The 26,946-nt window shown below is 42.9% G+C and overlaps 1 protein-coding gene, 1 non-coding gene and 1 pseudogene across 8 annotated transcripts in view; 1 reads left to right on the top strand and 2 right to left on the bottom strand.

Moving 5' to 3' along the window:
• Positions 1 to 26,946, top strand: part of PLCB4 (phospholipase C beta 4) — a 421,043-nt gene that overhangs the window by 66,482 nt on the left and 327,615 nt on the right. The gene's annotated exons all lie outside the window — the stretch shown is intronic.
• LOC115861606 (ran-specific GTPase-activating protein pseudogene) lies at positions 8,205 to 9,703 on the bottom strand (annotated as a pseudogene).
• On the bottom strand, positions 20,561 to 20,664 carry LOC115861661 (U6 spliceosomal RNA). The gene has a single exon (XR_004042848.1). It is a non-coding gene; the product is annotated as a U6 spliceosomal RNA (small nuclear RNA).

Raw genomic sequence — 26,946 nt, 5'->3', positions numbered from 1 at the left:
TAGGTGGTGTTAATACCACTGTGGTTTGTGATTTATATTTATAATTAGAGGAAATGCCATACTTCAGTTAGAGTTGAGTGAAAATAATCATGTAATTATTTTTACCATCCCAATTTATGGAGCCTTGGGTTATATCTGTGGACCTGTTGGGTGGTCCATGGAACTCAGGTTAGTGATTCCTGGACTAGATGACTTCTAGGATATTTCCTTTCCTGATTCTTTGGCTATCAAATGATGTGATAATCTGCATAATAGTCAATTTCCAAATAAGTGAAAAATGTTAAAATTCCCATATAATTTTTAAAGCTCATGTCATTGGTTATGAGAAAAACCAAAGTGCTCAGGGGGCACAGGAGGAACTTTTATCTATGGTATTTTACCGGTGTCTGGTTCAAGAGTGCTAGTAGCCATTGTTCAAGGCCCTTGGTAATAACAACTAAAGAGGTGTCGGTTGCGCAGTTGATCTCATTTACAATAGTTATGTTCCATAAAGTCTCCATGAACGTTGACTTAGTGAATACAGAGCCATTGCTCTTAGTGGACTTGCGGGGATAGGTTCCCATGAGCCTCTGGTCACATTTTGATCAGCTGATCAATATATAACCTTGTTTAAAAAAAATCGTACTTAATATGTATTGTTGATTCATTGACATTGAATTCACGGCCCGCAGCACTAAAACTCATGTCTGAATGAAGCTTGTCTAACACGTATATTTTCTTGGTAAAGCACATCACAGCCTTCTTGAGCTTAGGAGCACTAGACAGCACTTCAGCATGATGCTCAGGGCCTTTTAAAGAGTGAAATCATCAACAAAAAGCACACAATTTCGAAAACTATGCCACTACATAGACTGTAGAAAGAACACTTGTTTATGGTATGAGAACTGAATCAAGAAGGTAGAGCAGAGCTTTGTTTGACCTCAGCTGGAATCATGTGCATCAGTGGCTCAAATTTTTTGCCTCTCTGCACATGTCCACTAAGGACCACCAAAGTGCTACGAGTAGCTGAATTTGCAATACTGGGGATTGACCATATATGTTATATTTCTCTCTGGACCTGAGATCTAGTTGTGACACTGCCACTCTTTGTGTCTGACCTTGGTTTAGTGGTTTCACTACTCTGGATCTCTGTTTTTTTATTCATAAAAAAGGGATGTTGGGATAGATCAGTAGTAGTAGTAGTAGAATTTTTTTTTTTTAATAGTAGAAGTAACTTTATTCACGTGAAAGCCCAAGGTATAAAGCAGTAGTCAGCTCCTTGCCTCCTCCACATCTCTTGCCCTCCACCATTTTTATCAAGAACATGTGGAAAACTATTGGGCTAGACTTCCAAGGCCATTTTTCCATTGGGTTATATTTTATTCATTTGACAAATACTGAGCTTGGCACAATTCTATGTGCTGTTCTTGCACCAAATTCACTAAAAATTGATTAGAGCTATTTGAAAATGGCCTGCAAATACTTTTTATTTGTAATTCTTATTAAATAGGTTTTCTACTAGTTCTGCATCTTCTGACCTCTCTTAATAATGAATGGCCGAAATTAATCTTTCAAATTTGCTATTGTTTCAAACTCATCAGATTAATTTAGGAGCTCTGTTCAGTCTTCACTCACCCTGGTATGGGCATCCTTCCTCTGTGAGATTAGAATCAGAAATGCCCTCCTCATTGGTCATATCTGAAGGTAGGTCATTTGGAAAACAGGACCCCCACCCACAAGGTAAACCCATTCCAGGGGACACCCAGTATTTTCCTGGGCATCCCTGCCACTTTGGGGTTGTGTTTACTGCTCTACTAGAAGGTTGTCATGATGGAGATGCCTTTCCCCTCTGGAGCATGCATTTTTATAATCCCTGTGTGCCAAAATAGTAAAATAATGTAACAGTATGCATTAAAACTATCTTGAAGTGACCTTCTACTAGTTTAAAGCACATTATAATTTTTACATATGGCAATTGATGTGTGATTTTTCTTAGTCTTCAATGAAAACTAAGTTTTGTACCTAGATTGTACCTGGTTCTTCAGAAGAGATTGATTCCTCTAAGAGGAAAATTGGGAAGAAGGGAATTGACAGTAGATTTGGATCAGTTTGTTTTAGTCCAGTGAGTGTATTATAAAAATGAAATCTTCAAATTCACCTGAAGACTAGTACTTAATCTTTAGTGAGGGAATCTTTCATCATTGGTATTTCTGTCCTTTAGGGAAAAAAAAAATAGGATTTTCCTCTGAAATGCCTTTTTCTTATGAAATGATGAGATTGAATGATTTCTATTTCTGTACTGAGAGCTGGCTTAAGGAAGGCACGAAGGTGTGGTAGCTTCAGTTTTAATTTGGTATGGATCATTTCATGTCTACAATCATTGGTTTTTAATAAATCTGTTGATGTTCAGAAGGTCTGGGCCAAAAAGACGTGGTCTACAAGGAAACCCTGTTCCAACTGTGGAAGACTGCTACCTTGGTGGCCCCAGTGAACTCTGCCTCCCATCACTCAGGCCCTTGTATATTCCCCTCCTCATTGACTTTAGACTTGACCATACAGCTTGCTTTGGTCAAAGGGACATTAGCAAGCATGATGCAAGCAGAGGCTTGGTAAGCACTGGCACATTAGGGCTTGTCCTCTGGGAATGCTCCTTCTTGGAAGCCACCCTTGGTGCTATAGAAAAGCTTAGGCTAGACTCTTAACTGATCGGCCATGTGGAGAGAGAGAGAGACCTTGAAGGATGAGAGCCATCTTGAATGTTCCAGCCCCAGTCAAGCTTCTGACTGAATGCAGCCTATGGAGTGACCTCAGCTACACCACGTGGAATAGAACTGCTCAGCTGAGCCCAGCCAACCCAGTGAATTGTAAGAAATAATCAATTATTGCTGTTTTAAGTCACTAAGTTTTTTTTTTTTTTTTTTTTTGCGGTACACGGGCCTCTCACTGTCGTGGCCTCTCCCGTTGCGGAGCACAGGCTCCGGACGCGCAGGCTCAGCGGCCATGGCTCATGGGCCCAGCCGCCCCGCGGCATGTGGGATCCTCCCGGACCGGGGCACGAACCCGTGTCCCCCGCACCAGCAGGCGGACTCCCAACCACTGTGCCACCAGGGAAGCCCTTAAGTCACTAAGTTTTGCAGTGGTTAGTTACATAGCAATAGATAATGGAAATTATACCCTACTTCAAAAAAGTGTGTGCAAAGGGACATTATTCTGCAAAGATACCTTGTCCATTTGGTTTGTAGAAAACTGCATTTCATAATGCTGTGATGCTGTGATGTCTTCAGAAGTACAGTGAGCAAGGGTAGGCATGCATGTGCATGTATATGTGTGTATGTATGTGTGTGTGTGTTCGTGTGCATGTGTGTGTGAGTTAGATATTGTGGGATCCTTTCTTCCACCATTGCAGCTGAGTATTATGCATGCAATATTTTTATTTCCACGAAGGGTATACCTGAGGAAGGTACCTTGAAAAGTAATTGCTCTTTTATTCATTCAGGTTGTGGAAGATACTGAAAAGTATAAAGAAAATAGCCATCACCCAGAATCCCACCACCCAGAGGCTAACTTTGGGAAGCTTTCATATTGTAACAACAGTTAACATAACAAAAAACTTCACTTGATTCTTCTTTGAAAGTCTATTGTATAAAGTAGGTCCACTGAGAGGGTGGACTCTCTGATATCCTTATAAAAGTGGTTATAAATGTGCACACAAATCTGCAGGTTCACGTGCTGGATTTATAGTTTATGTCCCCTCACTCCACTTCATTCTCCATACTGCTGTCAGACTGCTTTTTCTAAAAGGCAAATTTCTGACTTTGTTCTGCCTATGCAGTAGGTCCACACTGCCTCTAGGACGGTGGGTCTCCATTAAGGGTGATTTTGCTTCTGGGGAACATCTGGCAATGTCTGGAGACATTAATGACTGTATTGGGGGTGTTAGGTGTTGCTATTATCTAGTGAGTAGAGGCCAGGGATGCTGCTAAACATCCCACAATCACAGGACAGGCCCCCACAATAAGGAATTATCCAGCCCAAAATGTCAGTAGTGTGGTCACTGGCTCTAGGGTAAGGCCAAAATAGTTGTGCCCTTTCTGACTTCACACTGACCTCTGACCTTTTATCGCTTGTGCATTTTCCATATGCAGTACTAAATAGATTTCTGTTTTCATATCTTCTCACCTTGTGACTCTTTCCCGCAGTCCGGAAAACCCTTTCCCCAGAGGTAATTTGTTGTTTGTGTATTTTATTACTATGACTCTGCTCACTTCCATTTTTCTAACTACGCTGAGTTGCAGTTACTTTTTGAAATCTGTTTTCCCTTCAAGCTTTGAATTCAAGGTGAGCTAGGACCAAACCACATGTCTAGTAAACATTTGGGTGAATGAATGAATGTTTGAATAAAACCAGTGAAAAAGAGGGTGGAGCTGCACACGTTGAGAACAGTACATGGCTCACCCTCAGCAAGTTTTCTTTGCTAGCGGGTGTGACTCCTTCCTGCAAAGGCACTGTGGTCACCAGTTCCCACTGCACATGATTTCAATGTCACTGCACTTCCCGGGGGATCTTCCTCAGGCTTCTTTGCCCCATAAGCCCCATAACAGGCATCAGTATCTGATTTCAGGTGGCTTGAGGGAGTAGAGAGGTAACCTCAGGCATGTGAGGAGTGGGGAGATGAAGCTTTGTGCCCCAGATGCCCACCTGTAAGAACCAGGGAAGGGAAGGTTTTAGAGAAGTGAAGGATTGATTCAAGCCCCTGTCTTTTGCCTTAAGTTACATCAACATTAACTCAGCATGATGTAGAACAGTTGTTCTCAAACTTGTATGCCTGTCACTGTCACCTGTACAGCTTCAAAAAATACTGTCGTTGGTTGTCCAGCACCCCAGAGATGTTGATATAATTGGTTTTTGGTATATCCTAGGCTTCATAATTTCTGAAAGTTTTCTAGGTAAATCTATTATCTTTGAGAATCACTGATGTAGACAATTAGGTAGATTATAGCTCTTCATGCTAATATTTCCAAAGTAATTTAATAATTTTCTTTTTGGTAATTTAATATTTCTTAATAATTTTCGTATAAATAATAAATTAGTATTTATAACTTTGTTTAAATTTATATTGGCTGTAAGATAATTTAATATCTAACTTTTTAGTAATTGACATTGTATAACTTCATTTTCTTCTTTCCTCTTCCTTCTTGAAACTCCTCCTTTCCTCCTTTACCTTGAAACTCATATGAAATATCATAGAGAAGCAGCTGACCATTCTTCGTGTTGGAGGAAATAGGAAGGAAACCATTTTTTAGATAGTCTGCCCACAAAGATGCAAAATTAGAACTTTCCTTTTGGTTTGTATCCTCCCTCTTCTGTTTCCCATACCCACAAACTCTGAATTCTTTGTGCCTAAGAGAAAAACTAGGAAGACCCCTCCATCGTCCTAATAGTCCTTCTAAAAGGTTTACTGTACTCTCAGGTTCTGCACTTTTTTTTTTTTTTTTTTTTTTGCGGTACGTGGGCCTCTCACTTTTGTGGCCTCTCCCGTTGCGGGGCACAGGCTCCGGATGCGCAGGCTCAGCGGCCATGGCTCACGGGCCCAGCCGCTCCGCGGCATGTGGGATCTTCCCGGACTGGGGCACGAACCCGTGTACCCTGCATCAGCAGGCGGACTCTCAACCACTGCGCCACCGGGGAAGCCCGGTTCTGCATTTTATTACAGATGGTGCATTTGTTATGAATATGCTGGGTAAGAAAAAGAAGTGAAAGAGCCTTTCTTTCTTTTTTTTTTTTTAAAGTCGGGTTATTTTTTGTTACTGAGTTATTTGAGTTCCTTATATATTTTATTTTTGAAAAGATTATTTATTTTATTTACTTATTTTTGGCTGCATTGGGTCTTTGTTGCTGCACGCGGGCTTTCTCTAGTGGCGAGCAGGGTGCTACTCTTTGTGGTGCGCTTCTCATTGCAGTGGCTTCTCTTGTTGCAGAGCACAGGCTCTAGGTGCACGGGCTTCATTAGTTGTGGCATGTGGGCTCAGTAGTTGTGGCTCACAGGCTCTAGAGTGCAGGCTCAGTAGTTGTGGCGCACGGGCTTAGTTGCTCCATGGCATGTGGGATCTTCCTGGACCAGGGCTCAAACCTGTGTCCCTGCATTGGCAGGCGGATTCTTAACCACTGTGCCAGCATGGAAGTCCTGAAAGAGCCTTTGAATGCTGTCTTATCATCTTCCTCCCTCCATGTCCTCCTCTGCTCCCTTCTACCCTGCTTCCAGGCATTTTGTTTGCTTGTCATATGTTTCCAGATATTACTGAGACAAGGTCTTGATCACCTGTCAGAACGGTGTTGCTCATGACCAGTGGTTGGACTGATTTTTGCCATTATCTTAAATATGAGAGCTAGAAACAACATTCATTCCGTGGCACTGCATGCCCAGCACTGCACTTTTGTTTTTGTTTTTTCCCTTAATATTCAGTTTATGGAATTTGGGATCCAGTGGCTTCTGCCACTAAGTAGGTAAGCACTGCTCTAGGGTGGCCACTCTGGGCAGAGGCAATAGCTTTAAGAGAAGAATAGAATCATTCTGAGGGGCAGAATTTTAGGTCACTATATTCTGTTTCATTTCAAGAGGGAACGTTAGAGTAGGAAGAGTTTGTTGAGATGGTATAGATAGTGTAACCCTATTATGCCTTTTTTTTTCCATTTAATAAAACTAAAGCCGAGGGCCCTTCTTTAATTCACCAGTTGATCATTGCTTATGGAAGGACCCTAGGTCCCCCTCTTGGAGGTGCTACTGGGTGTGGGGAATGAGGAAGTGAAATGATTTGCTCAGTGAGACAAAGTTTCGGCAGAACCACAACTATAAAGCAGGTCTCCATTTCTTGAGGTGCTTACTTTATACAAAATTTCCAGTCTTGATTTTTTATAGGTTTTTCCCATAATGGAGTAAGACGATGGTCAATAGATGTTTATACAAGATTTATAAGTTTAAGAATAATTGACTATACGTATGCTGTCAAAGCTAGGAAATTTGACTTAAATTAGTACCTAATGGCCATTTGGTTGATAGGTTCAGTTCTTAATTTCTAAAAGTTATTTTCTTATGTATGTGTAACTGAATAACTTTGCTGTACATCAGAAACTAACACATTGTAAATCAACGATACCTCAATAAAATAAATTTAAAAAATAAAAGTTTTTTTATGGTCATACAAAAGTGCTTTTTGCTTTTTCTGAATTAACCTAACTTTAAGAAAACACACCAAAGAGTGGAATTTTGTGTCAGTCCACTGTTGGGCTGTATGATTTATGTCCCTTTTACTGCTGAAAATTTTTAGCAAACTTTAAAGCTGGATGAGAAACTTAAAGTTCCTCTTATCGGAGTTCATTGGACAGATGAGGAAATCAAGGCCTGGGGAGGTTGTTATTTGCTAAGGTTCACAGAGCAAGTTCAAGGCCAAGTCGGAGACTTAGAAGTCACATTGTTTGACTTCAAGTTCAGTACATTTTTCCCTGGGTGCAGAGTAACCACAGGCAGGGCCAGTACCACACATGCACACGTGCCCACACTCTCACACATTCTTCCTAAGTCTGTTTTCAGAGGCATGGGTTGTGGATTGTCTTCTCCCAAAGCTGGCCTGAGATGAGGGTTGGGGTGCAAATAGCTTACTTGTCAGACGGTCCCAGGAAGCACAAGTAGGGGAGTGGGGATGTGAGATAAGGAAGGAAATGCAGCCAATATAGGGTGTGTGGACCCCAGGTTGATCCCACTGGGGGCAACGGAGTGCTGTCTGCAGAGCACTGTGTTTTGGAGGCGGTGTAGAATAGGCTTCACAGTAGTCCTCTGCAGGGGTGAAGAGCTGGGCTATTTGTTGGAGGTCTTACTTGTAGGCACTTGATGAAAAGCCCACCATCAGAGTCTCGGGTCCTAGAGTAAGGCCTCGTCAGTGTGTGTGGGAGCTGAGTGCCGAGGGGCTGTGGAGGGGTCACTTCTGCGGGCTCACAGGGAAACGGAAATGGGTGTAAGTGGAGGTTCCTACACACAGTGCGATTCCGACAAACATCCCGTCTTGGCTCTTTTCTGTTCTCACCATCTGCGCGCCTAGTGCTCTAGTAGGGGGTAGGTGGGGCTGAGAAGTAGGTACTGCCTGTGATACCATCAGTGTTGGATAGTCTCTGTTTGGCCCTCCTGATCTGCGCTCCACCTTCTGCATGTGCTCATGTCTGCAGATGGAGCATTAGATGCTGCGTTGATGGGCTTCCTTGCCCTCAGGTGTCTGGACGGATTCAGGAAGTGGGAGGCTAGAGCAGAAGATTGGATGGAGGAGGAACATGAGGTCAGCCTCTATCCCCCCAGGTTTCTTCTTGACACTGGGCTGATGGTTGTCTCTGTCATCCTCCCGGAAGCCACAGAGTCTGTCCGGCAACCCCTCCTGTAGCCACAGCACTTTCACTGTGTTCCGGTGGCTCTGTCTTCCTGCCCCTCTGGCCTAGGGCTCTTCAGATTCCCTGGTTGTCTTCCTCAAGCCCTGCCCACACCTGGTAAATAATCCCTTATTAAATGCCCTCAGCTGTCTCCTGTGTGTGTTCCATCTGTCTCCTGCTGGGACCTTGGCTGAGACACCATTTTGAAGAGTTTGCTCTCCAGACAGAATTGGATGAGATGAAACAGCTAGAGACGGTGTGAAGATATAAGATAATGAAGTGTAAATTGTACTTGAGCCCTAAGGACACTCAGCAGGTAGGATGCATTAACAAAAGAAGTGGTGCTTATTAAAGAAGACTTTTTGGAGGGCTGCCTTACGTTTTAATTGGTGAACTTCTTTGTTTGGTCTCCTCTGAGTAGTGACTTGAAAATCAGAAGCTCTGCCTTATTAGGACCATGTATGCAGTTAATTATAATGTATCTGAGTCTATCAGATGGAATAATAGGTAATTCATAGAAACACAAGGGTGAAGTGGATCTACCCATCTGGAAATTTCAGAGATTTCTCTCATGTGTTGTTGTTGGAAGTCAGTTCTTTGTATAAAGTCCTTTGTGAAAACAAAACAGAATAAAAACAAACCAAAAAGAAGGGGCAGGGCAAATTAAAAAAAAAAGAAAAAGGGAAAAGACAGGGACAAAGGACACAACGGGACACGACCCATTGCGCCTCCTTGGTCTCCTCCTCGGGCTCCTTGCCCTCTTTCACCTAAAGAGCTGCTTAGCTTCTCAGCTACTTTCTCGGCACTCTCATTTTTGCCAGATCCTTTCTTTTCTCTCTCTTCAGCCTCTCTCCTGCATTCTTCAAACTTCGTTTTGAATTTCTGCGCATTCTCCGCGTTAATGGCTCCTGCTTGGGGCACTCGTCGGCGAAGTCGGCGTGGTATTCCAGACCCAGGCGCTGTCGCTGCCCGCGTACGGCTTCAGCTCCATCACCGGCGTGATGCAGTGGTTGGCGCAGATCTTGAGGGCCTTGTCCCTGCGCCTGAGGAGGCGGATGGTCTCCTTCTCCTCGTGCTTCAGCAGCTTGACGTCGCCGGTGCCCCTCTCCTTCCACCCCAGGAGGTCATTCTCCGAAGCGAACCGAAACAGCTTGGCCCGCATTTTAAAAAATTCCTCTTCATCTTTTTCCAGCGTTTTAATTTCTTGCTCAGGAAGAGAAAATATTAGCAAAAACTGGGGGTCATGGTTGGACTCGTCAGCATTCTCGGCGGAGGCGTGGTGGTCCTCGTGGGTGTCCTTGGGGGCCGCCATAGGCGCAGCGGCTACTCGTCGGCTCGGTCGTCGCGGGCTCCGCGGCCTCTCGGCGGCTGCTCATAGCTCCTTCCTCCGCTTCTGGAGACAGTGCCTCCCGCCCGCCCGCCCGCTCTTCCCTCTGCCCTGCGACCCCTCGTGTATTTTAATGTTAGATAAATAAGTCATTTCCTCCTAATTCCTTCTATTCCTCATCCCTCTAATGGTTTATAATCCACTTTTTGGAAATTTTTTTAAAAAGGTGGTGTGAAAGGCATTTCAAGCAGCTTGGAGTAAGGCACTATAGCAACAGAAAGCAGTCACTCTACATGTTTACAGAGGGCCTCCTGTGATTCCGGCCCTTTGCTAAGAGTCAGTAATGAATAGTATTTGATCACTGCTTTCAGGGAAATCACAATGTAGTTGGGAAAATAGACGTTCAAACAAATAATTATGATAAATATTTTAAGTAGCATAGGCGTCTACAAAGTATTATGTGTATCTCAGTGAGGGTGTAGTTAAGCTTGGGAGTGTCAGATAATGCTTCATAGAACCAGTGACATTGAGTTGAGTCTTGAAGCATGATAGTGAGATTCCCAAGGAGAGAAGGGGAGATGGTATGGAAGAAGGTATGGAATTTCCTCGTGGGTTGGAGAATCATTGAGGCATATGATGATTTGGCCAAAATGCGGGTAGCCTTTGGAGGAGTGCCTGGACTTGAGACCAAGGGATAGAATAGTAATCTAATCACTTAAAATAATATAGACGGCACATATACTCTAAACATATTAGGGATGAAGACAAAACAAAAACAACGTAGTTAAGAATCTTTGGGTGTTAACATATTGCTAGACCTCATGGAGCACATGTTCTAAATACTGAGCAATGCATGTTTCTAATTCATGAGCGTCTCAAAGGAGGGAGATAGAGCCATTGGTGTCTTCTATCAATACGTACCTTTGCTCAGATTTGTGCTCCCTTACCCCAAATTTATCATGACAGAATTACCTTGTATCACTTTAGAATTACTAAAATATGGAAATATGGTGGATTACCTTTTCAATTACTAATGATTATGTTAGCATCCATATTTCACGATCACCCATTTAGTAGAACATATCTGACACCCCTGCCCTAAGAGGTACTTGAGCCTTATTCCTTCTAATTATTCTTGTCCCTAAACCTTTAGGATTAGTAATCTTGATATCCCAAGGCAGGGAATTGGTGAAGACTGTTTTATCAATTCCATAGTTGTAGACAGTGAACCAGTAACGAGTGCTGGTTACTTCATGGGGCACTGATAAATAAGAATTCCTCTGCAGAGGCATGAACAAAACGGTGACTGTAATACGGGGGTATTATAGCTAAAGCCTTTATGAACAGAAAGCCCTTAAGCTGGTCATGTTAAAGGCCATTTAATGTCAAGAAGTTTAGATTTGTGGATTACAGAGACAGGAACAAAGTCTGATCAAGTGTCATGGAACTAGAGTGGGAAAGCCCAGAATTAAGCTTGAACTCCCCTGTCATGCAGGGGCTGCATCTCTGCTTTATTCTTTCCTGATTTTATTTGCTACCTTGCTCTATTTCTGCTTTAGTTATCTCTTGCTTTAACTACCACAAAACTTATTGGCTTAAAACAACCACTACCATTTAGTATCCCTCAGGAGTCTGACTGGGCTCAGCTGGGTGGGTCTTCTGCTCCACATGGTGTTGCTGGGGCTTTAGTTATCTGGGGGCTCAAATGAGTCAAATATTCAACCTGACACTCCCACGTGGCAGGCAGTTGATGCTGGCTGTAGAATGGGAGCCCATCTGGGATGCCAGTGGAGCACCTGCGTGCTCTTCCATGAGGCCCCTGTCCACGTGGCTTGGGCTTCTCTCAGCCTGGGGGCCGGATGACAAGAGGGAGCGTTACATACGTGCAAAAGCAGAAGTTTCCGGAGCCCTGAAGGCCAGGATTCAGAAGTCCTGGGTGACCATTCCCACTGCGTTCTGTTGGTCAAGCAGTCACAGGGCTAGCTTCCCAGAGAGGGGAAATAGACTTGGGAAGAGTGATGAACAATTTACAAATACTTTTCTTTTTCTTTTGTATGGGACTCAATATGCCCAACATGTCCCTCAGGCCCTACTGCATGGAAGCTTTTTAGTTCAGTGTTCATCACCAACTGGCTATATAGCCTCTGTGTCTGCAGAGCTCCCAGGTTCAAATGCTCCCAAGTTCAGATGCTTCTAAGAGACACTCATATTGGTTGCCGGCTGTCCAGTCATCGATCGGTTGAGAGGGCCAAGTCTTGTGCTACTGAGGATTTTCTTTGAAGGGCTGAGGTGGGATGGGTTATGTCACGGGTACTGCGGTCAGAGTAGGCAATGGCACATGAGAGCATTAGGGGGATTTGAAGGAATTCTCAGGTCCTGCCCATCCCTCCGAGGCTAGAGAGTTCTTTTCTTTCTATGTTCCCCAAAGCTCTGCTTGACCTGCCTTCTGACTTCTTGAGTCATCCCCTCCCTGCTTTGTTTTGTTTTTTAAGTTACTCCTGTGCACTGTTCTCCCTCCTGCCCTCTGTCCTTCCATGGCCCTGGACAAGAAGCCTCTCTTCTCTCTCCCCATCTGTCACTTAGCTTCTAACTTACTCTTCAAATCTCAGCTCAAGTGTCACTTCCTCAGAGGAGTGTGGAACGCTTTGGATTAAGTCTCATGCCCTGTTCCATCTCAGTTTCCTTCGTCACACTAATCAGAGTTTGTAATTGTGTACCTGTGTGTCTGCTTGATCACCACCTGCCTCCCACTGGGCTTTAGAGACAAAGGCGCGTGTCTGTCCTCAGGGCATCAGTGACTGTGAGTGGCTCAGGTTGGGTGCTGGCAACTACTTGTTTGCATGAATTAAAAATTGGAGGTAGTTGCCTTGAAGAAGGAGTAAGTGGAGAGAATCTTTGTCTTGATGAGAGAAGTTAAGAGCAGCCTGTTTTGGGGACTACAAGGACAGCATTTCTCAGGGAGTGCCCCCCGCCCCCCCCCATGGTGATTTAGGAGTCAGTGAAGTCCTATTGTTAAGGCATGCTAGTGGAGGCTGTGTGGTAGTTTCTGAAATGTAGCAGGAATTCCTGCCTGGAAATTGATTCATAAGTGCCTGGTGAAAAGCCAACTTCTTTTTCTTTTTGCTTCTAGCACCATGTGGCCCCAGTTCTGTACTCAGAGATCTCAGTGATGGCCAAACTTTGTGGGGCCAGAGCTGTGCATTCCATTCCTGCTTACTCTCCCATTAGGCCAGTGTCTTGTTTATAAGTCAAATATCGGTTAGATTACAATTTGGGATGTGATATGCTGGGAGCATAATCTCGAGATAACCCCAGCCGTAACTTTTTGTCCAATTCTTCTGTTGCACACTATCTAAAAACAAAGTGAGTCAAAGAATAAAAATGGCAGAAGAGAAATAGAAAGATAGAGTAAGAAATAACTCAGATTCTGTTTTATTCAAAGATTCTGTATCCTTTTGAATTCTAGAGGTTTTCAATTCCACACTTTCAGAGACTAAGATGGAAGGTGACATTGTTTCAGTTAATCTATTTCACTGAAATAATTTAATTCAGTAAATATGTATTGAATTTTGTATCTCAGTGGCAGGTGTAAAGAAATACAAGTTGATCCATGACCATGAAGTTTGTACCTACCCAGGAAATATGGCATGCACCTGTGTCATGAGATCCTAATAATGAGAGTCAGATAAAGAGGGCCATAATAGGACCTGACCTGAATAGGGGCTGGGGTAGTTATGGTGTGTTTTTATAGGGGGAGCATAATTTGAGCTAGTCCCCATGGATGAGTTGATTTAGGAAAGTTTGCACAGAAGGGAGAGAGAGAAAGGGCCTTACAGGCTGGGAAAGCCCCATGTGTGACAGTTCAAGTGAGAGAAAAAGCAAGAAGGCCCTTTTCACACTCCAGAGGGAGTGAAGGCCTTGTAGGGTAGGGATGAGAAGTTGGAGAATGGAGGGCTATGAAGAGACCCCTAGCCTTTGGGTGGGACCCTTGGAGGCCAAGTTGCAGGTGCTGAATGCTTGCAAGCAGAGGAAGTCACATCATAAAACCTCTACTTTCAGAATGTTATTTCGATCACAATTAGCAAGGGGGTTTTGATGAGGGAGAGGTTGGAGCCAGTGAGACTGCCTGGAAGGTTGTAGTGGTTGACACCACAATGGTGGCAGGAGAAACTGAGAGGGAGGGAAGTGTACAAAATAGGGTTCACCTCCTGCACTGCTGGTGGGAATGTAAATTGGCACAGCCACTATGGAGAACAGTATGGAGGTTCCTTAAAAAACTAAAAATAGAACTACCATATGATCCACCAATCCCACTCCTGGGCATATATCCAGAAAAGAAGAAAACTCTAATTCAAAAAGATACATGTACCCCAGTGTTCATAGCAGCACTATTCACAATAGCCAAGACATGGAAGGAACCTAATGTCCATCAACGGATGAATGGATAAAGAAGATGTGGTATATATATATATATATATATATATATATATAGCGGAATATTACTCAGGCATAAAAAAGGATGAAATAATGTCATTTGCACCAATATCGATGGACCTAGAGATTATCATACTAAGTGAAATAAGTCAGAAAAAGAAAGACAAACATTGTATGATATCACTTATATGTGAAATCTACAAAAAGTGATACAAATCAACTTATTTACAAAACAGAAACAGATTCACAGACATAGAAAAAAAACTTATGCTTATCAAAGGGGAAAAGGAGAGAGGGATAAATTAGGAGTTTGGGATTAGCAGATACTATATATACTATAGTATACTACTATATATAAAATAGATAACAAGGACCTACTGTAAAGCACAGGGGACTATATTCAACATCTTGTAATAACCTACAATCAAAAAGAGTCTGAAAAAGAATATATATATACACACATACACACATCTGTATACACACATATATATGTATGTATAACTGAAGCACTTTGCAGTACACCTGAAACATTGTAAATCAACTATACTTCAATAAAATAAAAAACGGACAGTACTATACTCTTACCAAAAATATAGAGTTCAGAGGAAGAACTGGTAGTTCCATGTCTGGATTCACAGTGGAGAAGACAAAGGAAGAAACAAAGGGATATGAAGCCTGGGTGAGTGGAAACTTAGTTCCACGATCACCAGTACCAAGGTTGGGAATGGTTGCCAAGGTGGAGTGGACCAGAGGAATGAGGTATCTTAAAGCAATGGTGGATAACTGGGGGTCGGTAGAAAGATAAAGGCTGGGGATATAAATTAACGCATCATCAGAACCTGGTGAACTAAATAAACCCAATGAACACAAATTTGGAGTTTTACTGGGCATTTAAGTAGGAAAATAACGAACCTGTAAAACCTTCAAATACAGACATGTAGTCGATCAATAAGTTATTTGTTGGTATAGAAAACATTCCCAGTTTACCAGTTTGTATGACCTTCCTCACTACCTCTGGTCCACTCACCACTGTCCTCTGCCCAAGTGCTGCAGTGGCCATCTGGCTGGTCTTGCTTATGTCCTCAGCCACCTGCAGTCTCTGCTCCATACAGCAGACCAGGTGATCCTTTGTGTGTAAGTCAGATCCTGTGGCTCTGCTTCTGGCCTGCAGTGGCTTCCTACCTCATTCAGAACATAAGCTGAAGCCCTTCAAAGGGCCTCTGGGGCCTGACCCAGCCCCTTCATCGGTCACCGCTTTCCCTCGCTCACTCTGTGCTGCCGCCCTTGCCAATTGCTGCTCCTCACACACATAGGCACACTGCCCCCAGGACCTTTGCACGTTCTCCCTTTGCTTGGAACACTCTTCTTCCCAGTGTCTGTAGGACTTGTTCCCTCGCCTCCTTCCAATCTTTGCCAGTTGGGCCTTTCTTTACCCTCCTGTTTAACATGGCCATCCCCCTGACTTTCACTCTGGGCCTGCTGCCCTACTTTACCCTTTTCCCTCTATAGCCTTTAGTGTCTTTTAATACCCAGACTGTTTACTTATCTGTGTGCCAGTCTGCCTCTCCAGAAGGGAGGTTCCATGAGAGCAGGGATTTCTGTCTGTATCACTCACCGTGGCAGCCTCAGTGCCTGCACAGCACCAGGGACTCAGTGATCACTTGTTAGGTGAATGAACAAAAGTCTGTTAGCAGCTTCTTTTTCGAGTGGCATTTTTGTGACATCTTTGAGATCAGCTGTCAATAATTTTTATCTTCATATCCAGGGATAATCAGCACTCAGTAAATGTTGAATAAGTGAATAGAACCTATAAAGTAAAAATGCTAACATGTTGCATTATCTAGTTCCAGAAATTTCCATTACTAAATGGAACCTTTAAATGGTGATGTGGGGAGGGGTGTGGAGGAATAGTTGCACTTCATTTAGCTGAACTTCCACTTGTGCTTCAGAATTAACATAGCAGTTTGGCAATTCTTTCATTATTACTAGGATTATTAATTGGATGCTATTTTAAAATTTGGCCCCTAAACTCTCAGCTGATGTTTTAGGAGATTATACTATACAGGGTGCAGAGACTGCTGGGGCTGACTGCAACTGTTCATGGCCAAGTAAGGAACAGCATAGGCAAGAAGCACAGGGTGGATTCAGTTGTGCCTCTGGGAGACCTGGTGACGATAGTTCATGGTCTCTGGGAAACAGCTGCCTGGGCTTCCTTCCGCAAAAGGGATCTTGATTTTGTTACCTGGTGGGTGCTTTTTATAAATAAATAAACAACCTTGAGAGACTGAGGGGGGTTAAAGAGAGAAAGGGAAGAACAATGTGCAGAAATTGTTCTTTATTTGGGAACATTTACTTGAGAGATCCCTCTGAAGTTTGCTTTTGTTTTATTTGGTATCACTTTCATCTCTTCCCAGGGGATGCATATGTCTTTGGAAGGAATGCATGCAGAAAAATAGGCTGTAGGAGACCCGAATGAGTTCTTGAAAATTTAACAAGCTTCTGAAGGACAGAGCAGCTCCAAGAAGCTGGGCTGCTACCGCATCTTGAAGGTTGAGATTTGGGAGGACCAGTGATGGTGTCCCCTGCTGCCAACATTCATGTGGTTTGTTGATGATATGACTAAAGGGCCAGGTTCTTATTTATATTTTTAGGTGGGGCTTTTTAAGGGAGTTCAGACAGTAGGGAAATAGAGCACACAGCAACTTGGAGAACAGCAGCAGCAGATAATGCCTTTGCTTAACTCGAGGGTTAAAACAATCCATAGAAAATTGTTTGGGGTTTTTCTGGCTGGTGAAAACACTGTACAGCCCTTGTTTTCAAATGCACTGTCTATAAAGAGTCAAAATAAAGCTCAAATAAAATTAAAGCCTAGAGAACGAGGCTGTACACACACATATCCCAATGATCGTCCATGTGACATTCCCTAAGGCTATTGCCTGGCATCATTTGGCAGGATGTTTAAGTCAATGGCAGAGCTATTTTCCTATCTCTGCCTAAAAGTGCCAGAGATAGACTGGGTGTTTGGTCTGGGGTCAAAAGGCATGAGAGAAGAAACATCAGAAACAAGCTTTTTTTGGTTTTAAATTGTCTTATCTGTGTTTGAACTCAGTTCTGTCCTAATTGAAAAGGACAACTCATGGGGTAACCAAGACAGTGAACTTTGGTGTCCAAGGTGAAAGTGAATGAGAAACTAAAATATTTCTCTGGTGAGTTTTGTGATGAGAAGCAGGAAATCTGACCCCATGGAGCTCTAAAGTCCTTCCTACATCTTTATCTTTTCCATCGAAGAGGTCACATTCATTGCATAGCACAGTTCTTGGAGAGAGTCCTTCACTTTGAACAAATGAGTTAAAATGTTTATATCCAAAAAAATAAAAGGTGTATTTTCAGTAGAGTTTCTTTGATTAGGAAAAGAAAGACACTACTGTGTCCTACCATTATTTTCCTGATTGTCTGTTGTATTTTTGACAAGTGCCCTCACTTCAAAAAGTCTGTGTTTTAATTCTAAATTCATAATGATCTCTCTTATCCAACTGATAAGATTATCAAGGTTCTTTTTCCTCTGCTGTTACCTAGTGTTTGTAATTATCTTTCCTTAATGTTGGACAGGGGAGGGGATAAGGAGAGAATATACAGCAAAAATCAGTCATGTTTTATTCAGTGGCCCATCCTGTTTGTTGCTTTCTCCATCCCTCCATCCATCCACCTATCCATCTATCCATCCATACATACATACATACATCTGTCCATCTATCCATCCATCCATACATCCACCCATCCATCCATACATCCACCCATCCATCCATATACCCATTCATCCATCATCTATCCATCCATTCCATCTGTCCACACATGAACCCATCTTATATTCATTGATCATATACTATGAACCAGGCAAGCTAGAATCTCTCCCATGAAGGAGAGTAGACCTAATTATAGGCATTTATAGTGGAAAAATGTTAATATCAGGCAAATTCAATCATGGGAGGATGTTATCACCTGTTTTTAGGGGTTTCAGGGAAAGTTTCAGGGAAGAAGTACTGTCTCAACTGATACAGGAAGGGTGAATTGAAGTTTAGCTGGATGAACACTGCCTGGAAGGTCTTGGGTATGGTTAAGAGGTGAAGAAGAGTTTCCAGAAGAAGAGTTGTGTTTCTGATGTCCTTGCAAATTCAGAACTTCCCTAATTGAAGAATAATTCTGACAAAAGATGGTGGATATTTCCTTTTATCAGCTAATATGGCGCCACCCTGTGGCCACTCCGTAAACAGAGTTTAGCGTTCCCTCGTCTGGGCCAGCTTCGAAACTACAATTCTTGAAGAATTTTAACATTTTGGGTGGATTTAACATTGATTCAAATTAATGTGAGACCATATTAATGTTTTTAATATATTATTTCAAAGCTGCATAATTCACATTCACATCAAATAGGACCAAATTCTGGAGAGTGTAGCTCATGGCCGTTTGATGGAATTGAAAGTAGTTGAGCATGGGTAGCATGTAGACCAGAGAGCAGTAATAGGTTAGGAAGGAGATGGAGGGAAGGAAGAATAGCAGGAGAGGAGATGGATCATCAAAGGCCCTGATCATCAAAGGTTGTGAACCACGACAAGAGGATTGCAGTGGGTTGCCTTTCAAGAATGTTAAGGAGGGAATGGCAAGGTCAGTCTTAGGTTTTCTTCAAGTTTTAATAGAGCAAGTTGGAATTAGACTGAGGCTATGCATGGGTTTTGGATATTTGCAGAATATTCCCCTTTATTTATAATTAGACTTGGGTTATAAACAATATAAGCGTTCATAGTTTCAAAATACTTTTAAGTTTTTTGTTTTGTTTATTTGTTTTTGAAGGGTCCACTAAGTACCTTGGAAGAGACAACAAAATACATGGCTTAACCCCAAAAAGATTGGGTAGAGGCTCGACCCAGACTTGGGATCTAAGGTTGGGGGAGAATTTGATTAGCGAATCATACTTGGGGGTCCCTGGTAAAATAGGTTAAGGAAAACATGAGTTAGACAAAGTTAAACTTCTTTACTGTGGGACTTCTTAGAGCCTTGAAAGCATTCACGTCTGTTGTGAACCTTTATGATTAAGGCATGTAGCGTGTGCCACACTTGTTTCACCACTAAGGAAGCTTCACTCTGGAAACAGTCATCATAGTCTGGCTGAGAGCTTGTTATCTATTGCCACAGTAATGCTGCGTAACAAGCAACTATAACATCTCAGTGGAATACAAAAATAAAAATGTATTCAGCTTGCAAGTTTAGGGGGTTCAGCTGATCTTGATCTGGACTTGGCTGATTCCAGCTAATCTGACTCACATGTCTGTTTCTGGTCAGGTGTGGATTGGGCAGGCCGCTCTTCTGATCTGGGCTGGGTTTGCTCACATGTCTGGGAGTTCAGCTGGCTGTTGAATGATCTAGGATAGCTTTAGCTAGGAAGACTGGGGGTCACTTGTCTCTGCTATATATGGCTTTCATTCTGAGGCACGCTAGACCTAGCATGTTCTCCTGGCCGTGACAGAGGAGCAAGAATGAGAGCAAAGCCAGCAGTGCGTGTATTTTTCAGCATTTTCTTGTATCGTGTTAATATCTCATTGGTCAAGGGAGTCACACGGCCAGTCAGAGTAGGAGGACACTGCAAGGTTACATAGCAGAATGTAGATACAGGGAAGGAGGAGACTCAGGCTCTGTTTGCAGTCAGACCCTGGAACCCAACTTGAGAATTGCCTGTTGAGATCACAGTCAACTGAAAGTGAGGAATGAGGTCAGACTTTTCACTATGCCATGGCCACAGACTGTACTTTTAGTTCTGATAAGCAATCTCACAGATAGATGCCTGGCCCAGGTCAAGTGAGAGAGTGTTCATCTGGTTCCCCACAGGACTTCTATTATCTTTCTGTGGAATCATTTCAGGGCTGAAAGGATTATGGTCATCAGCTAGTTCTAGTTGCATTATGTTGGAAATGAATAAACAGAGACTCAGAGAGGTTAACCGGCCAGCCTAACACTACTCAGCTAGCTAGAAGCCAAGCTGAGCCTGGAACCCAGATGTTCCTTTAATCTCATTGGGTTTTAATAACCTCAAAGAAACTGTGTTTGGGGTGAAGGGGAGGTGGTGGAAGGGACTGAAATTGTGTTTGCAATCATTGTATGTGAACAAATCACATTCCTTCTGGAGGGACTATAATAAAAGTAATTTTTAAAATAGATGATAGATGTCTTTGGAAGGACAAATTAGATAGTTAAAAACTGAGTTGCTGAATACTGTGACTGGAGTTTTTTTTTTTTTTTTTTTTTTTCGGAGGAAAAGTGGGGTGTGGTTTGAAGTGGGAAGGGCCCTCGGTTGGGTAAGTCATTTCCCTTACTACAGCCTTTGTTTCCCCACCTGTGAACATTAGAAAAGGAAAGCAAAATGAGGACTGCTTCACAAATTGGCACGTGGTCTTTGCACAGGGGCCATGCTAACCTTTGTATTGTTCTCGTTTTAGTATCTGTGCTGCTGAAGCAAGCACTGATGGGAAATCCTTGGTGATATGTTTTTGTTTTCGGGGTTTTCTCTCCTCTGCTCCCTCCACACTCCCAAGGATTTCTGCTGCAGAGGACTTCCGAGAAGAGCGGAAAGAATTTGTGTTCTAGCTCCGGCTTTGTCAAACAGCAGATAGAATCATGAGGCAGATCTAGCCTTCCAGAATAGGAGCTACGTTAACACCTAATTTAGCCGACAGGGGTGGGGAACAATTTATTCTATATAAATCAAATTTTGCTCATGAAATTTTACCCAGTTAAGCATTATCAAATAAACTAGATATTTTTATGATGGAAATACTTCCACAAATATTACAAATATTACGTATATTCCCCTGATTTACTAAACAGAAAACAACGGAAACTTCGCACCCATTTAGACATCAGTTATTGAACTGGGTGGTAATACAGCAACGTGCCTTGTGAAGAGCCCTGTAGTGAAAGGCATTTTCTATTGTTATTATTTGTGTTTGCTTAAGGACTGCTGGAGTATGTTGGACTACTTGCCGTCAAACTGAGTTTTGACAGACATACTTTTTAAATTCTTTTTTTTTTTTTTTGGCGGTGCCACAAGGCTTGTGGGATCTTAGTTCCCCCACCAGGGATGGATGGAACCCAGGCCCCCTGCAGTGGGAGCGTGGAGTCCTAACTACTGGATGGCTAGGGAAGTCCGACTTTTTAAATTCTTGTATTTTATTTTCAGAGTGTTTCTCCATACTTCCTTATTGTCAGTTGATTAGCTGTATTTTGGGGCTGCTCAGATAGATTTGTTCTCAGATCCATTCTTGACTGTTTCCTGTTCTGCTCCATGTTGCAAGGAACCATATTTCCCAGGCTCTCTTGCCCTCTGGTGTCCAAGGGGAGATGTAAGGGTATCTCTCCGGGCCCCTTTCTGCTTTCTTTGGTATCTCTAGGAACAGCTGTGTCTCTTCCATAGCTTCTGCTCCCACCAAACTTCTTCTTTTTCCACAGCAGCCTATCCTGTTCTAGTCTTGCTGGTTGTCCCCAGTCTCTGGGCTCTGACAACACCTCTTCCTTCCATCATCCCTCCTGCTTAGGCAAGCTAGCAGTTCTCCACGGGTGCTGGTCTCTGGGCTGCCTCCCTGTTCCCTCTGTGGCCTCTCAGCCATTCCATCACTCTGTAACCATGCTCTTGACTTGAAACATCTGGAGTAGTTTCTGTTTTCGGATTGTTTTGACGGATAACAGAGGTTGCCTTCTCTTGCAGCTGTCTCTCATTCTAATTTGCTTCTTGCCATCTACCCTGAGGACACCAGCCAGCTTAACCAGTTTACTTTATTGGACGTAAATATGCAAACCTGACTGAGCACTAGAGCAGAATAATCTAGAGCCTGGGCTCTGGCAGCACAACGTATGGGTTCCAATCCCAGCCAGACCACTCATTGGCTGTGTGACTGGGCAACTTTCTTAACCTTTCTGAGACTCACTCTTTTCATCTGAAAGATGAAAGTAATTGCAGTTTACCTATGCTGTCTCTTAAGGGCAACACCTATGGAGGGGAAAGGAAGGATGTGAGATTGGGCAGGGGGAGGAGCTGGGCTGCGATGCAGTCTTAACAGCAGCCTCAGTCAACCCCGCAGGGAGCTCTAAAGCGGGTCGGGCCTTTACTCACTGGTGTTGACTGCTGGAGGCCGCTGACAGGGGACGGTGCTTGACCTTGGGCGGAGCAGCTCTCGGAGTAGCAGGGGAATCAGTTCTTCAGTCCCCGGCGTGGTCTGGTCATTGCATCACAGTGTCCACCACACGTTTCTATGTGTGCAGTTGTGAAAGATAAATGGCGAATCCGTGAGAAGTGTGTTGTTTGGTGCCTAGTACTTGGTGAAGTCTCAACAATAGTAAGTATCATTATTGATGGATTACATATAGAAGTCCAATAAGTGGACTTTATGATACCTAGTTAGGTATTTGGAGAGTTTTTCCTGACTTCCTGTCCATGACCCCATCCTAGAGAGTCCAGGAAAACCTGCATAAGTGGTCTGTGGGTAACCAAGGTGCTGTGGCTTCTGCACATACACTATTAAACACATTTATATTTTTATACTAATGTTAATGTGGTACCTTTAAATATGGCTTACCCATAGGTCCTTTTTTTTTTTTTAATAATATTTATTTTTGGCTGCATTGGTTCTTCGTTGCTGCGTGTGGGCTTTTCTCTAGTTGCGGAGAGTGTGGGCTACTATGTTGCGGTGCACGGGCTTCTCATTGTGGTGGCTCCTCTTGTTGTGGAGCACGGGCTCTAGGTGTGCAGGCTTCAGTAGTTGTGGCTCACAGGCTCTAGAGCACAGGCTCAGTACTTGTGGCACATGGGCCCAGTTGCTCTGCGGCCTGTGGGATCTTCTTGGACCAGGGCTCAAACCCATGTACCCTGCATTGGCAGGCGGATTCTTAACCACTGCGCCACCAGGGGAGTCCCCCATAGGTTCTTATATCTTTATTTTCTGAGGTATTCAGGTATTTAGCATCAAATTCGATAGGCATTAATACAGCCCTTGCTTTTTGAACACTTATCATGTAGACACGGGGCTAAGCATGCATTCTCTCATCAGTTCTCAGGACAACTCTCTGGGTGCTAAGAGTCCCACTTAATGGTGAGGACCCGAGGTCAAGGAGGTTAAATGATCTGCCCAAGGTCACCCATTCAAGGAGTGGCAGCTAAGTTCCCCCACCAGGGCTGCAGCCCCAGACTCACATGCGCCTACGCTTTCAACTACACATTTTCACAATTTAAACAGCAGTAGGGGAAACCTTCTCCTCTGAAAATAACTCTAGCACAGTGTAGGTGTTGTTTTGGTAGAAACATTTCAGCTGCTGCCATAAAATTCGTCTCCCAAATGGTTCTGTGAGAGCAAAGCTGGGCAGACTCTGCTTGTGTTTAAGAAGCGAGCCTTATGGCTCAGCCACAACACAAATGATTTGTTTTCCTGGCGTTGTTGGCGAAGTGATTTAATTTCTGGATTTCCCTGAGGAAAAAGCTGAAACAAATAAATTTCTTTGTATTTGGATGTTTAAGGAGGAGCCACGTGGGCAAGTCATGATGGGAAGCCAGGTACGTTTTCATTCACTGAGTGATGCAGTGAGCAGGGCAGGGTCGGGGAGGGGGGTAAGTGCATGGGCAGAATTCACTAGGTCGTTTTACTTCCTAATATTTGGCTCTCTGCTTTTCATCAGTAAATGATTATTATAATCATCTAAAGCCCCACAAGCAAGGTGGGTGTTTAGGAAAGTGGGTGTTCATCATTGTTGGAGAAGAGCAAGTTAGGTCACATTTCTTTATATCTGAATAGAAGTAATGCCTCTTTTTCTGTAGAAAAAAAACACTTTTTCAAAATTGGGTGTATGGCACTAATGAGAAGTCTAGGAAGCTGTAAGGCCAGGGATTTCTAAAAGTGTATTCTGAGGATCTCTATTTCTTGGATATATCAGTTAGGATAGTTTGGGCCATCTATAGCAAAAATGTAAAGTGACTGTGACATAAAGTATAATATAACAGTGAAAATTCATGCAAAAATATTCAGAGTTAGGCCCTCTGTGATTTCACAGTATTGTCAAGAGTCCAGGTTCCTATCTTTCTGTCTCATCCTCCTAATCCTGTGGCTTCCATTTTCAAGGTCACTCTGGGGCCAGTTTAGTTTTGGCCACCATGTCTGCAGTCCAGATGGGCAACAGAAGGGAGGCCTCTTAGTGGAGGCAGCTCCCTCAGTTTCTGCAGCCTTCCTGGAAATTCCATAGAACACTTCCATTTATATTTCATTGGCCAGTATGTGGTCACATGGTCAGACCTAGCAGCAAGAGAGCCAGGCTGACAATACATTCTGTGATGTTGGGCATGTTACAGCCCTCTGAAACATGCAGTCACCTCATCCATTAAAAGGGTGCATGGTGATCCCTATCTCAGTGTATTCAAGAAATTATCTGAAAGTCACATACGACCATTGCTCATAATGCCTAACGCTGACATGGTAGTAACCCTGTGCTGGGTGCAGTTCTCCACAAACCTGTGAGGTAGGTGCTCTGATGGTCCCATTCGTAGTTGATGCTACTGAGGCACGAAAAGGTTAAGTAACAAACCAAGGTGTTGCAGACCCGAGGTTTGCACCCAGGCACCAGGCGGCTGGTCCTGTCTCACAGTCAGGCTGAAGAATTGCCTCTGAAGTGTGAGTCACTTAAAAATGAGAGAAATAAAGGTCTAATTTTGACAGAATTGAGAGGGATGGGAACATGACTTAGGTTTTTAAAATTAAGTTTGGATTCTTAGTACAGAGCCTGCCCTGACAATTTAAATACCTATTTCTTGCAGGTGCATTTGACATTCAAAAGCAATCAGATTGTATTCTCTGTTCTTTGAGGGATTACTGGGTTCTGTGCATCTTGAAGGTTACATTTGCAATCAGCATTAATTTCATTGTTAAGCGTTTTCCTTCACATTAGTTACAGGGTCCTTTCTTTTTCTTTTCGTTTTTTCGTCGTTTTTTTTTAAGACTAGTCGGGTTCTAGTGGAGATGATAAGTTGTGAGATTAGGTGGGACAACACACTCAAGTTCCTTGTTCAAAAAGCCGTATTAGCTGCAGAGAGTGAACTCAGAACTTGGCTGAACCCTGTGGGTCGCTAATCTAGTGTCACAGAGCAGTGTGCTTTCTTCTTCCCCTTGAACTGGAGTGGGGTGAGGAAGGCACAGGACGTTAATTGATTCTCCCACTACATTTTATGATTCATTCAAGGGAGTCACACTAAACTCCATAAACAAAGGGAGGAATTCCCCTGGAAGCCAACATCAGAGAAAATCATATGAAGAAAAAGATAAGTGATGTATGTCCATTTGCTTTTCTATTTGTCTGAGTCCCTTCAGGCTGCTATAACAACCTACCACGAACATGGTGGCTTATAAACAACAGATATTTATTTCTCACAGTTCTGGAGGCTGGAAGTCTGAGATCAGGGTGCCAGCAGGGTCCAGGGAGGGTCCTCTCCTTGGTGCAGACATTCCTTGTATCCTCACATGCTAGAAAGGGCTCAGGAGCTCTCTGGAGCCTCTTTTTTATAAGAGCAGTAATCCTATCCTCCACCCTCATGACCTAAGCACCTACCAAACGCCCTACATCCTAATACGGACATCTTTGGTATTTCATGAATATTGGGGGGACACAAAATTCAGATCATAGCAATATTCAAGCAGATTTTTAAAAAGTCATTGCATGTAGAATGGTTATAATTTAAACAAAAAGTCATTTATTGGAGCAATATTTACGAAAAGAGAGCAGTGCTTGGGATGCTGCATAATGAGGCAGAATGTTAAAATGTTGGTGGGAGGACCCGTGTGCCTGGCTGTGATTACATTTTGGTTGGTGCCATATGGATAAGGAATGGCAGCCTCGTCTTTAGCTCTTAGTATATTGAAATATTGGGATCTCTAAGTAGAGAGGAAAGGAAACTATAATGGAATTCAAGACACTGCACTTGATTTTCTGGCTTCCAGGGCATCACATGGGTTTAAAACCCTCCTTAATTGGCTGCATTTTTAATTAAAGGGAAACAGAAGGAGCTTTTCCTTTCACCTATACATGAGCCCATGAAGAAATCTCTACCTTATCGTGTAATCCACAGGCCAGAGGATCGAGTTTGAATAGATCATTATTTACCCAGATATATTTATAAAATACTAGTAATTTCACTAGTAATAACTAATTTATATGGAATTCTTGCTATATGCCATGTACCATTTTAGTGTTTTACTTGTAAAAACCCCTTTATCCTCACAATAACCCTTTGAAGTAGATACCATCATTACCACTATTTTACAAATGAGGAAACCGAGGCACAGAGATCTTAAGTAACTTGCCTAAATTACACAGCAAGGGAGTTGCAAAGCTAAGATTCAAACCCAAGCTGCTTTTTAATCGGTACCGTACAACATTTCCCAAGTATCAGTCATTCATATACCACCTTCATGCTTTTTGCCATGATTGTATTCTCCTTCTATTATTATTTCTTGTTTTCCACTTTTATTTAACTGAAAATATAAATGTATTTAAAAAGGAAATCTTCAATTATTACCTTAAATGGAAAACTATCCAGTGCCACAAATAGTAGAGATAGCCAATAAAAATTAAAAACTGAAAACCAAATAATGTCATTCAGTCCTAAGTAGATGCCAATGCCTGCTGAAACCCAAGTCAGAGACCTGCCTTCACTGCACTGAGAGAGAGAAAGAGGAGAGAGAAGAGCAAAGGTTAGAGTGAGTTTGAAGACA

This window comes from Globicephala melas, chromosome 15, assembly GCF_963455315.2.
Source record: "Globicephala melas chromosome 15, mGloMel1.2, whole genome shotgun sequence".
In the NCBI taxonomy this organism is placed as follows: Eukaryota; Metazoa; Chordata; class Mammalia; order Artiodactyla; family Delphinidae; genus Globicephala; species Globicephala melas.
The sequence above is the reverse complement of the archived record's forward strand: the minus strand, read 5'-3'. Positions and strand labels throughout refer to the sequence as shown.